Source organism: Aythya fuligula, chromosome 5, assembly GCF_009819795.1.
Source record: "Aythya fuligula isolate bAytFul2 chromosome 5, bAytFul2.pri, whole genome shotgun sequence".
Taxonomy (NCBI): Eukaryota; Metazoa; Chordata; class Aves; order Anseriformes; family Anatidae; genus Aythya; species Aythya fuligula.
In genome coordinates this window covers 9508141-9525124 of record NC_045563.1, presented here as the reverse complement: position 1 = coordinate 9525124, position 16984 = coordinate 9508141, and the positions used below count along the sequence as shown (strand labels likewise).

Here is a 16984-nt window from a genome sequence, read left to right as displayed (position 1 = left end):
CTAGGGAAGGTAACTGCTGGGCTGGGCCAAACCTGCACTCACAGGGGATCCCATCCCAGAGTCACTGCTGGAGGCCAAATGCCTGAAGCAGTGTGGGAAGATCATGGGCATTAGCTGCCCTGTACAAGTCACTCTGCCCCAGCAAGGAAAGGGCCATGCAAAGAGTGCTCCAGATATTGTCAGACATAGCGCCTTGCTGCCCCTGTGTAGCTCAGCTCTTCTGCTGAATGTGCAAAGCCTCTAAGAAGTGCTCCACAGCCTCATGGTGGGCACCTAAGTTGATGCAGCTGATGCCCAAGTTGTATTGAGAGCAGATAAATCCTGTCTGGAGTTCCAGTGCCTGCCAATACACAGCTCCCTCTGACCGCTAAAGCCATAAGTTCTGTGAGGTTCCCAGGCTGCAGTTCCAAGCATTGTCTGAGAACACTGATTGCCAACAGTTCCTGTTCATTCTGTGCTTGGGTGGTTCCCAAGTATTGCCAGGCCTCCATATGATCTGGCTTCTGTTGTACTGCAGCCTCAAAGAACAAGACAGCATTGGGGAGGTCACTTTCTGCCAAGCGCTTCTGCCCCTCTTCAAAAGCATCAGGGTGATCTCTCATGGGATTATCTTCTTCAAACTGATAACTCTTGTCATATGAAGAGGAGTTGAGGTCTTCATAATCAGTGAGCCAGGGTGAGCCTCTGCATCTCTCTTGGCCATCTTCTCCCATTCTGCCTTGAGTTTGTCACAGAAGTCCACAGCAGTCTTTGCCTGCTCAAATTCCATATCAAGAGCTGACATGTTCCCAGTTTGCATAAATTGATCCACCCAGGCATTGGATGCCCCCTGCTCCTGTATAAACTCAGCTGCCCATTGCTCTGCCTGATCTTGGTCTCTGTGGATCAACTTATCACCTCCCATCTCCGATCTGGTGGACAAACTTTAGGAACTCAGAACTGTTGAGTTTTGGATCATCCACTTTAGAAAGAAAATCACTAGCAGTTTTCTTAAGATCATCCTCAGGTTGATATTCCTCATACCATTTATCTGCCAATGACTTGTCTTCTGATTCCCCAAGCCACAGTTTTTCTTCTGACTGCTCTAGGCATTCTTCTGGCCACTTGGCAGGGGACACAGACAGTGGATCCGTCACTTCAGTGATGAATTCCTGCCACCAGTCAGTCTCATTGTAATTTGAAGAGACATCACCAGCATTATCTGCTGCAGCCAAGAATTCCTGGGTCATTTTCAGGCAGTGCCAAGGCTGCCACGCCTGGAGCTCTCTGAGGGGCCTGTTGGAAGCTTGTCTGTTCAATCTCCTACATCTCAGCCAACAGATCATCCACCTTAAAGGTCTATGGTGTATGGGGCAGTAAAGGGACATTCTGCTCTTGCAGGAACTCTCCAACCAGACCATCTTCAGAGACTACTCCCAGGGGTTTGGATACGACTGCTGTTCTGGGAGCCCTGGAGGGCCAGGCCAGGGAGCCCTGAAGCCCTTCGTGCCACAAGGGTCCTGCGTGAAGTGGCCAGCCAACTTCAGGAGGGGTTGGAGCCCTGCTGCGGGGACTGCCCTGAACCCCCCCAGGCTGCACCTGGCCAGGGGCGACACTGACACGAGGTGGAGCCACCACAGATGTCCCGGCAGCCTGTGATGCGGGACCAGGCACCCCTTCCGCTGCCAGAAACCGGGCCCTGAGCCCAGGCTCAGGGGCACAGCGACATGAGGCTGGGGGCCCTGACACCTTGAGTTGGATGGGCTCCTTTCCTTCTAGAGAGCTGGGACTGACCAAGAAGTAACCACACACAATAAGTTGTTGCTTTAAGAGCCGGGCAGAGAAAACCACCGTAATGTCTTCATAACAACTTAGGAACACCGCTTTTACCATAATTTTAGTGTTCTTTGTTAGTATTGTCTACAATCCCAAAGCACTGAGAGTACCCTGCTACACTGGTGTTGTGCATGATTATTTATTCTTTTCTGAAACAAGGAAGGAATAACCTAACTCATGGTTGGGATTTACTTCTTCAGAAGTCCTAGGTTTGGTAGGCTGCAGGGGAAAATAATGAAATCTAGGTCATCTGCCAGAGTCCAGCTGAGGTCAGTAAATCATTATTACCGAATGGCTGTCTGTTAGCCTGTATGAAGTGCGTTGGTCTCTTTCAGGCTCCCACTGGGCAGATGTTCACCCCACAAAACTGCCACCGTAATTGGTGTTAATTGTCAGTGTCAGCAGAGGCTATGAGGTGCTTGCTGCATGTCAGGGCTGAAGAACATGGGCAAAGAAACAGCAAGTGCTCTGTACCCAACAGCAGATAGCCAGTAGAGAGACCTCAACTACCACTCCACAGGCTGTCAATTCTACAGTAAATGAGTAAATAAACAAACAAAAGTATTAAAAAGTGAAAAGTCCCAGGGTGCATGTGAGCTGTAAGTAGGCCTGTAAAGGGTGATGTGTTACACCAGAGCTATTACTTTTTAAGTATGTGTCCCACAGAGGGGATACCACAATTGGTTTGCTGAGCTCCAGTCCCACTCAGTCCCTGCATAAACACCATGGTCTCTCATTATGTTAAAAAAGGGGCTCCTTTGAAACTGGTCCTTAAGGCTGTTACTTTACCATCATTTTAGAAAGATATTGAAGTCATTATCAGATTGCAGGTGACTATTGTCAGCACACAATAGAAGTGCATAATGACTTCCTGAAGCAAGATAGAACTGAGCTGTCTCAAATAAATAAAGCATTTTAATTTTAATTTTTCCCCCTACCCACTTTCTGTCATGTGCCTTGCTATCCTGGGTATTTTGGAGATGGTTTACATAACTGTGTGGAAGCAGTTCTCAAATGGTTCTCAATATGGCTTTTCCACAGCGGGCAATGCATGGTGACATTGTACTGCAGGGTTAGGGAAAGAGCATCCCAGCTTGTTTGTGCTGTAATCTAGGCTTGTTACTTGCTGCAACATTTCAAATCCAAGAGAACAGTAGTCAAGTTAGTCCTAAAAGGTTACAGGATGCCATCTGGAGTCATGAAACTGCTCCTTACCAGCCTGACAGCAAAACCATCTGGCTCTCCTTCACATTGACTGGGACCTTTTTTACTAATAGCGACAAGACTTCATACTAAGTGTGATCCTAATGGCACACAAACTCTCTCTGTTTGTCACTTCCACAGCTTATGTGCTCTGTGTTCTGGTCAGAAAGCAAAGCAAGGGCAGACACAGGTTTATACCTCCTCCTCCTGCTCTCAGCTCTGTGTCCTTCACACATAAGGGTTTGTCTTTGTACACTAAGCCATAAGAAGCAGAACTGATAAAATATTCAGAAGGATTTTCAGTGACCTCTACTGTAAATCTCGCCTCCATCAAGGTACAGCAGGCTCAGAAGGGAAAGTGAGAGAAAAATTAGAACTAACGATCAGCTTTCCTAATCAGCCAAATAAACTTATTTAGTGCTTCCCCACCCCTTTCTACTTAATTTGGAGAAATGTTCCTACCTGTAGAAATACAGCCATCAGATGCCCTGGCCTCTCTATGCAATGTCCTGAAGGAAAGTGCATAGGGCTTTATCATCTCTTCTGCTGCAAATGCCAAGGAGCAATTGGAAATATATTTAAGGACCCAATATATCTGTGTTTTTAGAAGCAGCAGGACACTGATGAAAAAACAAATCACTGAGAAAAAAAAAAAAAAAAAGCAGGTCTTCCAGTTTGCTGGAATAAACCATTATAACAATTAGAAAGGATGCTGCTTTTATTTGCTTATTTATGTTTGGTGGGCTTAACTAATTTTCTTCCTCTTTCTGCAGAAAGATGAGCTTTGACTCTCGATGTCTAGCTGCATAACAGGCAAAACTTTAGTTATAGGTGGCTACAGCTTGCTACCTTCTGGGAAAGTTTTGCCAGGAAAGTAGATTTTGGGTTTTTTTTTTTTTTTTTTTTTTTTTTTTTTCCTACCGATGGCTGCTACAAGACACACAACAGCTTGTACCTGTCAGCAAAACCAGTCCTTTTTCTTAACTGCCCTGCTGCTCAACACTCTTATTTCACAGTGTCAGGCACCGTGAACACTTTAATCTGTTAAAAGGGCTCTTTTTTCCTTTTAACACTGAACCCATGTTTTATTTATCAGTCTTTGATTTAGAAATGCTTAGAAGGCATAACACGTTTTCTAAGATGGATGACTTCTCTGTGGCTTTTGTGCGTGTCCATGTGTATGCACATAGGTGTTGTCATTGCTGGAAGTCCAAAGGGAAGCATCTTTATAAAGAAACACTTGCTGGCATGTAGGCCAGGAGAACCGCTACTCTAAGAAAGGATCTCTGAGCACATAGACCTATAGAGCTGTTCTGTGAAGGGCCAGACCCAGCTCTCACTGGTGGTAGTCTTTGCCTTGATTACAGGGGGCTATTTTTCCAGGTTCCACTGAAGGACAGAGAAATGCTGCTGAATAAAGGGAGATGTAAAAACTGTATGCTGTTTCTGGGACTTTCTGAAGTCATCTGAGAAGAGTTAGATTTATCATCTCCAGCTGATAATATAAATCTCAGTCATAGGTTACAGAAATGTAATTTCTTAGCTAGGGAAATGAGCCTCCCTTCCCACCCCGCTGTGTTCAGTGTTTCTTTGGGGCAACCATACTCCAGCCCCCAAAAGCTGCCTACATCTTTTAGCCTGTTCCCAGAGTTGTGAATTGCACCCACCGCTGCTGCTGCCCCATACGAGCAGGACGGGTGCATTGAGGGAAACCTGGGAAACCCCATTTACACAGAAGTAAACCAGAGAGCTCCCTGCCATGTATCACAACAAAAGGCCTCAATGGCCACACAGATTACTTGGTATTTGTACCGAGAACAGCCAAAAGCACTGTTTTAGCTGCCAAGAGACAGAGGGTGCATCTTGCAGCTCATGCACATTGCTGTTACAGAGGAAGATCATCTTTAGCAGAGCTCAGCCATGCTCCTGTGCCCAGAGCAGATGCACCCGTACACGTGTTCATGTCTGCACTCTGGACTGCATGGCTCCATGACTTATACTCTGCAGTGGAGCCTTCCCTAGCTCTGCAGTAACCTGATGATTAATCTAGTGTATAATTAGGGGTCACAGGGGACAATGGCTTCTCCAGAGAGAAGCTGGGAGCAGGAGGCTAGTTATGTTGATGTCTGATGGCACCTGAGACGGTGCCAGTGGTAACAGCAATTGGATGGCATGACCGCCCTGTAACACTGTCTGCTCTTGGGACAGCAAGCCATCTGGGATCCTGCTTCAGAGGACTGAAGGGCCATTATGTTGCTCTGTGTTTTTCCAGGTAAGAGTGAGATCCTGGCTGCCTGCTCTTAAGCATAGTTGGTTGGAAGTCCAGAAACACTTTCTGGATGCCCGTGGTGGCCTGATTTACACCACTGTGTGCTGAACACAGATTGAAAGTCACTTTAGGATCAAAAGAAGGTTAGGGAGCATCTCCTGTCGGACAGGGAATGATCAGGAGTGCTCCAGCCATATTGTCCATGGGCTCAGTCCCTGAGTTTGTTTTTACCAATCTAACAAAGCTCCCCCACTGTCCATGTGAATCTCACTGATGTGTGAGCAAATCCTGGGATTATCTGATCAGGAACAGCAAGACCCCATTCTCAAAAGTCAAGGGATATTGTGTAAGCCCTAAGTACAAAACAGTAAGAAGTGAAATCCCTGTTACTTATGTGCTAAATGCAGGGAAAATGGCAAAAGACTTCACTTTTCTTTTGACTTTTTTTTTTTTCACTTCCCTCCAAAGAAAACAGGGATGGGTCATGTGCCCCAGTTAATAAAACCAGACTGTTTTAAATATCCAAGAGAAAAGTCATCAGCTCCTTGTATTGTTTTTTATTACCACTACTCATATTTATAATTTTTTCTTCTGAGACGTATCTGAAAGCAACACTTTCAGGTCTGCATTTAAAGTGGCAATGCCTCAGGGTGCCACCTCGATAACTCAATAGGCGCTCTGTGCTGCCAGCCTGGCAGCTGCCTCAGGGTCTGTCAGATGGCCATGAGGATGATGAGATGTCTAGACAGCCTTGAGGTCCTGATGGCTATTTGTCTTTCACTTGCATATCACTGGGAAGGAGTTGCTAATATCTGGTTGCTTAAATAGAAAATTCTGTTCAAAATTCTGATCTGAGCATACTGCATATTGGCCCCATCTCGAGTAACAAAGTCATGTTTTCTCCCTGAAAATATGCCTCTTGCTTGACAGAGATAGCTCCATTACGTAATCCTGTCAATCAACTGCCAATCACTATGGTAATGGGGTGCCAAACACAATATTAAGATGAACATTAAAAAGCTGTCAGATAGGGCCCTGTCTGTTCTCTTCATCTTAAATTTTCGTTTTTGTTTCCTCGTTTCCTCTCCTCTCCTCTCCGCTCTGCTCCTGCTATGCAGTTTTCACTTTCCTAGGGAGGTCTTTGCAGTGAATCCCTGCTCTGTGTCCAGCAGCTATTGGATGTTACTGAGGCTGTAAAAAGGGGAAGACTGAAATTCATAAATACTTTCAAAAGAAATACAAACCAAAATGATTTTTTCTTTTATTTTATTCCTTTTGGAGACTTTTATTCCATTCTCCAAATGCATTAACATACAACAGTTGCTGTCCATGTTCTCTGACCTGCTGATGACATGAGGACAAGGTCCGACAAAAGCTTCTCTAAACTCATACTCTTCTTCCAACATCAGCAAGCAAAGAGAAAAAACTATAGGAAGCAAGGGAAATACAGGAATTCTTCCAGCAATCCGTAGTTTACGGACTTCCTAGGCTGGAGGCGGTATCTAGAGTATTGTATTTAATTGCCCCAATAGACCTCTTCCATCAAATTTTTTTTGATCCCAATTTGAACCTATTTGTATTTTTTGCCCTCCACAACCTCCTGTGTCAAAAGGTTCCCCAAGGTAATTAGTGCTGGCTGTGAAAAAGTGCTTCTTCATGTTTGTGCTAACTCTGCTTTTTGGGCAATTTCATCTGACTGCCTCCTTAACTGTTATATGATGAAATGTAGTTTAATTCCCCATTTTCCTTTCATAATTCATGGGTCTGGGATCTCTGGCACCTGTTTTTTCAGTTATCAAAAAACATGGAAATGTTTTGTTTCCCTGTTTGTTTCCACACTGCAGCCTTTCAGGAAACATGGAAATGTTTCCATATTCAATAGGTTATAAAAAACCTTCTTGGAAATTTTTCCCCATGATGTTCTGAATGCAGCCAAAGCAAAGCAGGAATGAGCTTCCCACCTCATGTGAAATATTGTGATTTTGACTTTTCCAGTTTGAAACAGAACAGGTATACATTTTGCAAAAATTAAATAGTTTGGAGAGCTCAGTAGGTTGCATTCCAAGCAAGCAAATGTGTCCAAATACCTAAAAATTGAAAAACAAAACCTGCCTTTCAAACACCATCTCATAGTGAAAATGAAGCAAAAGAAAAAAAGCAAACCCAACCAACCCTCAAAAACCTTTATGCCAAATACTACACTGTAAAATTTTTGATGTTTTGACATCAAGCACTTTGAGTTTTTTGCCTCTGAACTGAAATTCTGTTCCCTCAAAACAAACAAACAAACAAAGAAACAAAAACAGCAACAAAAAGAAAGCAATCAAGCAACTCTCTTGAGGTATTTCTATTTTGAAGGAAGCCATGCTGGAAAACTGTCTCATGACTCTTCCACATTGCATAGGTTAATCTCGGGACAGAGAAAAATAACTGATTTCATCCATGGGTCTGGCCTGATGACAGGGGTTGGTTTCAGCTTTGTGGCGACTTCTCCAAGCCACAGCAGCTCTTGCTATGGGGATGGTGCCATAGGCTGTTGTGCCAGGGCTTCTCCCTTGCTCAGTGCCAGGGCTGTGTTTATGGCCAAATCACAACTGTCATTGTGTCCTGTCAGACACCCCAACCAGCTGTCTGGGGCTAGTGTCATCTGGAAATCAGGTGGTCCCAGACCCTGCCACCCATGGCAAATTTGGCAGTGCTGGCTCTAGGGTTTCCTCTCCATTTCTGATTTCAGTGCAGAAATGGTCAGGTGTTGGGACAGGACCCAAGAGCCATGTGCACTACACATTCTGCAATGAAATGGCATTTACTGGGCCACAGAGACTGTTTTCTCCCATGCCCTAGTAGTTGGACCAAATTCATGAGCAGGCAGAATGCCATCTGGACAGGTGGACTTAAGTGTAGGTAGCCAAGAGGTCACATATGAGCGTAAATGACATTTGTTGAAAGCAGATGCTCTGAGTGAGTAATATGAAAGTCCGGTCAACAACTAAAATAAATGTGGGAGCTATGGGCTGCAGTAGGTGAGGTATGTCTTTCTTGATTCTGGTCAGTGTTTTATTTTTTGTCTCTTTTGTCTTTCCTCTATGAAATGGCCTAACAAGGGATTTCTAGACTTGGTATCACATTTTGGGAGTTGTATGTGTCACTAGGGTAGGGAAAAAAACAAAAACAAAAACAAACAAACAAAAAAAACAGCTACCACCACTACCAACAACAAAAAGTACAAAGAAAAAAAAAAAGCCAAATGTGCTTCACGGCTTTGTATGTGGATACGAATGCAGATTAATATGATATTAATGTAATGCAATTAAGAAAAAGCTGATGTTATTGTTTGAGACAGACATTATTTCCCCACAGAAGAGTAAATCAATTGCAATTATTGCACTTTCTGTAAGAATTTGCACATTTTAATCTAGGTCAGGTCTATTACTGAAATGAGGCACAACTATATTTTAGTTAGGCTGAACAAAGGGCAGAGGCAGTGACAGGTACAACATGTAACTAATCATGCTGCATGTGTAACTCTTCAAGAGTTAATGAGGGACAAACTAAACCTAAACGCTCTCCTGAGTCTTTACATTCTTTACAAATAAAATAAAATACAAACAAAACAGAAAAAAAAAAAAAAAAAAGGAAAAAAAATGGTTGGCCTCTGCTTTTCCACTGAAGCAGCAGTAATACAAATCCTCTTCTGGAGCTATTTATTGCCACCACTCGAATGTGTTTGACACGTTCGCACAATGACCCCCGCACCTGCAATTTGATACACAGGCAAAACAAAGGCATGAAGGGAAAGGGCTCAGCTTCCTCTCCTTAATTACTTCATCCAAAACAAAAGCCACCCAACGGGTTGTTTGGAAGAGAAAACAACATTGAGCACCCTCGCAGTTGCTTTGGACAAATGGTGTGTAAGTAAAATTACATCCCGATGTGGTGCCAGGGGGGACCTGGAACATAGGTGCCACCAGCACACTGTCCCTACAGGAAGACCACGTTGCAGAAATGGACAAAAGTTTTCATTGCTTTTGGGCACCAAAGGTCTTCACTGCATGGTTGTTTGCCCCGAGAGAAGGAGTTTGAGCGGAACTGTGGTGTGAGGGGAGAGTTGCACACAGCTAAAGGCAGCCAAGGCCAGGATGGAGACTTGGAAGAGAGGCAGAGGTGCTGATGCAAATCAGCTGCAAATCCCATGTCTCTGAGATAGACGGGGCCAAAACACAGCTTGAGCCTTCTAGGAACCAGGCTGGCCTAGAGCTGCTGTATCTCAGTTGTGCTATCTTGATGGATTTCACAAAAATGGGTTTTAAGGAGTTATGGCACATTTGCTTATTGTGTGTCAACAAGCCTGGGCCCTGGCTGGTGGCCCAGGAACCCCTTGGTGTCCCACCAGGCACAGCAGACATCCTGCAGGCAGTTGGAGCAGGCCTTGGCTGGGAGGCAGCAGGCCCCATGGGGACAGCTGTGGCTGCTGCCACCTCCCAGCTCTGGCCAGTACCAGGATGGTCTTTTTCTGACCTGCTGTGAACCATAGGAGGGTTGAAGCTGGCCTCGGCGGCTTAATGCTGTAAAGGGTGGAGGAGAGCTGCTCCCTGAGCACCGGGCTCTGCTGAGGAGCGATTTCATTGCTGCCTCCCAGCTGTGTACTCCGGCACTTCTGTGGCAACCCATGGGAAAGCAGCTTCCCACACGGCTGCCAAACACAACCCAGAGGTGGTGCTGAGTGCTTCACAGCTAGAGCTCATACTCTGGCCTGGAAATAGGCCTAACGCCATTTATGTGCCCTATAAAAATTAACATGTGATTGTGTGTATGCGAGATTAAAATAAATACCTGATATTAGGAAGTTAATTTCCAAAAAAAAAAAAAAAAAAAAAAAAGTAAAAGGCATTATTTCGTTGTATCTCATGCTTGAAAACTTGCTGGTGTACCACTTTACTGCTAAAATATCTTCAGCACTAGTGGTTTTTGTTTTGTTTTGTTTTGTTTTGTACAAGCATCAAGCAGTTCAAAGATCATGTTTTAAAGCTCTTTCATTCAGTCAGAGAAGGGAAAGCCCTAAATCATCCCTGTTGTATTTTTCCACATTAAAGAGCAATAACTAAGAACAACAAGAGCTAATCTATTCCATGTTTTCATGTCCCTCTAGCGACATGTTATAGGAATGGCTTTAACTGACATTTCGTCCTACAGAAAAAGCAGGCTTTCAAAAGGCACAAAGCCATGCAGACACCTAGCTCCAGAGAATGTTTGCTCTGAGACTTATTTTTTTTTCTATGGGATTCCCAGAAATCACCACAAATATATTAGCAATAGCAAACCTCTTGTTTGTCTGGACAAGAAAGTCTCCCTAGATTAGGTCCTTTTAACTCAAACAGATTAAAACAAGCAGCTAAAGGGAAATCCCTCTAGCATACCTCGCCAGAGGCCATTGCCTTCAGAGCACAGAGAGGAACACCTTTACCTCCCGTCAGGATTTCACTCGTGTCTCCAGGCAATAAAATAAGACACAACTACTGTCTTTTCCCCTTTTTCCACACAAGGTCAGTGTGAAGGCATCAGGCAGGTGGGGTGAGGACAACCACTGGCCCATCCAAGGTCTGTGCCACATGAAGGGCTCAGTCATGCCACCACCATCTCCTGAATACTGAAAGCACCGTAGGAGACCCACAGCCTGCTTGGATCATTCCCTTTGTCTCTGGGCTACCCAGAAGGATCTGTCAGAAATATGTGGCTAATTGTATAGGTTTGAACCACATGATTTGATGGAGGAGCTGGGCTCGAGACATCTGGTTTTTTGTTTGTTTGTTTGTTTGTTTGTTTGTTTTGTGTGTAAACAAGCTAATTCTCCTGGCCCCTATCTGGAGAAGCAAATGCCTTTGTCCTGGTGAACAGCTGAGGTTCATGCTGTCCCTGAGAGTCTTAAAGGGAGCAAGATGTGCTGTATTAACTCTCCCAGCGAGAGCAGGATACTGGGTGACTCAATCCTCCTGCATCCCACTTAAACCAGATGCTAGCAGAGACAGCAGTCAGAGGAACACACGGGTTCTTGCACAACTCTCATGAGATTTTCAACATCTAAATCCATGCATGTTAGTTTTCTACTTAAGAGGCTTATTTTATGGCTGTTGCATACCACACATATCTGTCCATATCCATAGTCTCTGCCATATCCTTGGCCATGGCCGTACCTGTGGTCTCTGCCATACCACGCTAAGGACAGAAGTTTTTAGAAAGTAGTTGCTTCTCCTAAACAACAATACATAGATATACAAAACAAGAGATAGAACAAAAAGGGAGGAATCCTCCCTCATTCTGCTGCCTGTGCCTCTGCCAGAATAGGGAGAGAGGAAAATGAAGGCATGATCCATATACATGTAGATTGTCCCACCTGAGAATCCAGACTTGAATACCTTGTAAGACAAGCTCTTAGCTTAACATGCCCTATCTATTGACTATATCGTATTGGCCTTTATGAATATTTAATGCATTCTCCCTTCTCCCCACTGCATTTATTTGTTAAACAGAACTTATTAAAAATGAAAAAAAAAAAAAAAAAAAGCATTTGAGTAGTGTTTATTTTACAGACTTAGTGGATGATGTAGTCAAAAACATATTTTAAAGATTTAGCAGAATCAAACACCAAACATTAAAGCAGGGAGAGAGCCAATTAAGGATGTTACATAGTAACAGGGCAGTCAATAAGCCATAAATCCATCAAGTTGTCTTGGTGGTGAAATGGTTTTAATCAGAACTAGATAAAAGGTATTCAGAAGACATTCACTACATATTGAAAGTATCCTTAATTCATACATTTTTTTAACTCTTCTCTTGAAGGTACAGAACATACGGTGAATTTGCTATAGCAAAAAGCCATCTTCACAAGAAGTCCATGTGTATATATATATGTATTTGAATTATATCTCAACAAAATGGTGAAATGACTCAGCGGTGCAGAAACTGTATATATAGGACAAACAGAACTCACTATATTTTTTACTCTTATTATTCTAGCTGCACAAACTGATTCTTGTCTAAAATCTATACTGCAGGCCTCCTTGTTAAACATGCATTTGAACACAGCACTTTGTTTTAAGGATGAGATTTTATAGTGACTATAATCTGTATCGTCAGTAAGATTAGGATTTTTTTTTTTTTTTTGCAGTTCTATATGCACACAGCTGGGGTGGGTGACAGATTCTCCTGATGATGAGCGTAGTTTTTGCTCTCATAGCGACCTGTGGGTCCCATTCTCTTTTTATTTATACCTTTCATATACTCTTCTCTAAGCACTGGTGAAAACAATCCTGAGAAAAACCTCAACCTGGAACTGAGGAAGCAACAGTGGTTGCAGCATAGATGGTGAAAGGGCCCCTAACCTATGTTTCTCTTGCAGAAGGCACTCCTGCAATGGAGTGGAAGGACTGTAAAATGGTGTGTTTCACTCATCTCACTGCAAGAGGAGCTTTTGAACAATGCACTTCATTTTTCCTGCCGCTGCACTAAAATGAAATCCAGCTTCTCCAAAAACATCTGTGGAATTAAAACAGCACAACATTGATGGTATGGAGTAGAGAATTAGATTTACTATACTTAAAGGAATCAATTGAGGAAGATTACAAAAGGAAGGGCAAACTCAAAGTCTTCAGCTATCATTAAAACTATTCATTTCCTTAGCAAGGCAGAAAATTGGATAGCTCTCCTTCTGTTCATAATTTAACGGCTTGTGTTGAGTCACAGCCCTACCTACCTGCTTAAAAGCAAATCATATGTAGCAGTGATACACACTCATTACCATCCTCTCTCAAGATAATTTGACAGTTCCATGGCATGGTGCCACAGTTGGTCGTTATCTCTATCCCCAGTATCACACTCTCCTGCAAGATGCTGCAGTGACAAAGAAATTTCTGGTAGCTTCCTTTGACTTTCTTCTTCTGGTCAGCATCCACTCCAAAGGGAAGTGCTCAACGGATATTACAGAGAAATGCAGGCATAAAACAGGCATACTGCTCTTGTGTATTTATTTATTATTATAATTATTTATTCCTATTATTATTATTTAAATATTCTCAAAAGGAGCAGTTATCTGGAAATGATGAAGTTGGAAAAGAATCTCTCATCCTTAAATGCTGGAAACTGTCCCCCGTTCCTCCCAGCAACTGGCTGCTTCTTCTCCAGCTGTGACTTTCTCATAGAGCTCAGGGAAGTCAGTAAAAGGGGGCTAGAGGAAGCTTATTCAGTCCTCTCTCTTACAACTACGTATTGACTGTTATGCCAGTTATGCTCCAGCACCACTGCCCTTTGTACCCCAAGAGGTTAATAGCTTATCAGTCCAACAATAAGTTTATTACTAAATTAATGTTAAAAAAAATGAAACAACCTCCAACTCCATCATTTTCTGCCTTATTGTCAAATGTCCCACCATTTAGACGTGATTTGCATGATTTACTGTGCATATGCTTTTTCTCTGTCTCCAAGCCCAGAATTATCTTCTATTGAGGCTGTATCAGCTGCTGGTGCTTGCAGATTGCCTTTGTCCTTTCCAACCTGCAAAATATCATCTGCAGAATCCAAATCACTGTCTGCTTATTCTCTTATCTTCCACTTCTTTTACCCATCAATAGCCAAGCTGTGCTGTTCGGTAACTACAACATATTGTAGGAAGGAACTGATAAGTACATCAAACAGCATTCACAGACTACACACAAACATGCACCACTGACATTTTTTATTGCCTGTGACAAGTTACCCATCCCCATTCGGTCTTTCCAGATGCATAATGCAGATTTCAAGTCTGGGTCACTGTAGGTACTCTTTTTATAAAGAACTTATCCATATATAATCAGAGCTAGAATTTGAAAACCATATGCTGACAAATAACACATTTCTTTATGGTATTAAAAAAAGATGACTATATAAATATAAGGATGGGAGAGCTAAGTTAATGTGGAAATATGGAGTCATCAGACAATGTCCAATGATTTAATGGAAGCAATTTAAGATTTTCCCTTAGCAAAGGTGTTGTATGACTTCCAAGTCAATTGCTTTGCTGAGTAATATCCACTTTATATAAAATTCACACCACTGATCTGGGTTGTGCTACAGATGATGGGGAATTCATACACAGTTGGGTACTGAAGATTACTTGAAGAGTGGTATCTCTTTAAATTGCTTGCTTCTTTGTGATCTGCTCAGAATCACCTGAAATTATCTCTGCATTTTCTGAACAGCTACAGAATTCTCAGTGATGCAATTCAATCATTTAGAAGTTCATAAAGTGTAAAAGAAAATTTCATATTTTTGGGTAAAAGCTACTGCAGAAAAAAAGTGAACAGTGGGCCTCTAAAGAAGAGGCCTTCTTTAGATTAGTAACATAAACTTTCCGTGTTATCCAGTGCAAGCAAAGAAATACAATCTTAGGGTAACTTGGAGAAAAAAAAGTAAAAAAAAAAAAAAAGTCAATTTTGTTATTCTGTCATGGGGTTCCCATGAGATTTGGGCAAAACAACTGTTTGTTCCACTCTGATTTTGAATTTCCTTCTGCTGAATGGCATTCATTCTTCCTTGGGTGCTGTTTTTTATTTTTATTTTTGGGAATGGCTACAGAAACCAAACAAAGACTAAACAAAGGATCTCTGCTCTAATGAGTCCTGCACCTAAATCTGATCCAGTCAAATTTGGGTTCTACTGAAATATATCACCTAGATTATCAATTCTACTGCAATGCATATTACATGTGTGCATTCAGTATTCCCACAGTGGCAGGGCTGGAAAAACATGATACAGGCTTTAATATTAACTCAAGATTGTTGCAGATTAAGTTTCACATATGTTTTGACCATAGTTGTATTTTTTCACAATTGTTTTAGTTTGTCATATTCCACATGCATTTAAAATGTTGACTAATCTCTTGCAACTGTTAAACTGTAATCAATTCCTCACTACTAAACTTGAAAAAATGCTATCTGCAAAACATGGAATTAATTATGAAAAGAAGGTGTAGGTGTCCATTTTTGAGGTTTGAGCTGTGATTGACAAGTGGTTCTGTTGTTCTTAAAGGGAAAACATCTGTAAAGATGTAAGCCATCAGGAATGATAACCTCTGAACTCTCACCCCACACTGAGCTCCAGTAAATGAGTGCACCTATCTCTCCTGCCAAGTGTAACGTGATACAGATGTGAAGTTTGTACCACAGGCTGTTTTTATGGCTTTGAATCTTGAAGTTAGATTGGGAGGATTCTTAAAACAGCAAATATGGGATCACAACAAATTAAAATTAATAAAGTGAGAGGAGCGACTATGTATTTTATATCCGTTTAAAAAGAGTAAAGATTTTTAGATAGCGAAACAAAACATTTAAGAAATTTTACCAGGACCTTCAGGTCCTTACCAGGAGCTGGGAAAGATCCCAGCTGGGTCTTGCAGAATATTATAAAGTCACCAGCTTCTACATGAATTTAAAAAATTAAGACAAAGCATAAACTAGTTTTACCTCAATAAGCAATTAGTATCTGCTGTAGCTGAACTAAATGACACTGTAATGCAGGCATTAGCAGTATGCAATGTTACAGGGTAAAGGAATAAGTTAACCCCCGGTTTCACAAGTTGCAGAAAGCCCTGTAGTTGTGCTCAGACAGCCACATAACTAAACTCCGGCCACAAATCCTCCTCCAACACTTTTCCCCCCAGGCCTGAGGTTTGACAGGAAACACATTCCACAAACCTTTTAATTTAGCTTGGCCTTTTTTAATGAGAAAGGATGTTTTTATACAGACATGTGCTCTGGTTTTCCTTTCCCTTCCAGCATACGCATCAGCCAAATAAATATTATCAAAGGATTAAATATCTTGTGCTTCTCTAGGATATTTCATCCGAGTATATATCCAAAGTGCTTCACAAACTTTAATTAATCCCCCGCTGAGAGCAGCGCTGATAGACACACATTGCAGATGAGCACACGAAGAGGGCTGGCTGATACAAGAGCCTCTTGCAACCACACAATGAGCAAGTTGTGGGGCCAGCAGGGGAGTCCAGCCGTCCCCTCCTCTCATGCTTTTTCTGCTTAGTTTTCCCAGATATTTGCAATTTGTCTCAGGCAGTAAAGACAGCTATTTCAAGCTCATGTGGGCAAAAGCATCTCCAACTCTCTCTCTCAACCATAATGTCCTTCCTCCACCAGTGTGACCCTGATGGAGGCTGTGGTGTGGCTCAGCTGTGCACTTAAGTTCTTGCAGGCTAAAATCTCCCCATCCATCTTCACAGGGCATTGACCTTGGGTCCCAGGTAGGACAGAGCAGGACGGGGGGCTAAAATGTACCCCAGACCAGCACAGGGAATCATAAGGTGTCTGATGTCTGCCTTCTGATGTCTCATTTAAGACACCTGAATTATATTATTTCTCTGGATGTCAAAAACCATCACCAGAACGCATGTGATCTCTCTGTACCTGAGACTACAAGGGTTTGGGCAGGCTTTTTCTTTTCTTTCCTTCTTTGCAAAAATGTGTCAAAGACATAATTTATTACAATGAAACTGTGAACATACAAAACAAAACTGACGTCTCCTCACTTCAAATGCCTTTGTGCCTAGAAGACAGGAGATAAAAAGGCAATTGATATGGGCAAACAAAACCATATTTTACCTCTTTCTCCTGTCTCCCAGACTGTAATGGGCTGTGGTCTGAAGCTCAGAGGACT

At 42.5% G+C, this 16984-nt stretch overlaps 1 pseudogene; it reads right to left on the bottom strand.

Moving 5' to 3' along the window:
* Nucleotides 1-260: 260 nt before the first annotated feature.
* Nucleotides 261-11470, bottom strand: LOC116489467 (annotated as a pseudogene).
* Between the last annotated feature and the right edge of the window lie 5514 nt (nucleotides 11471-16984).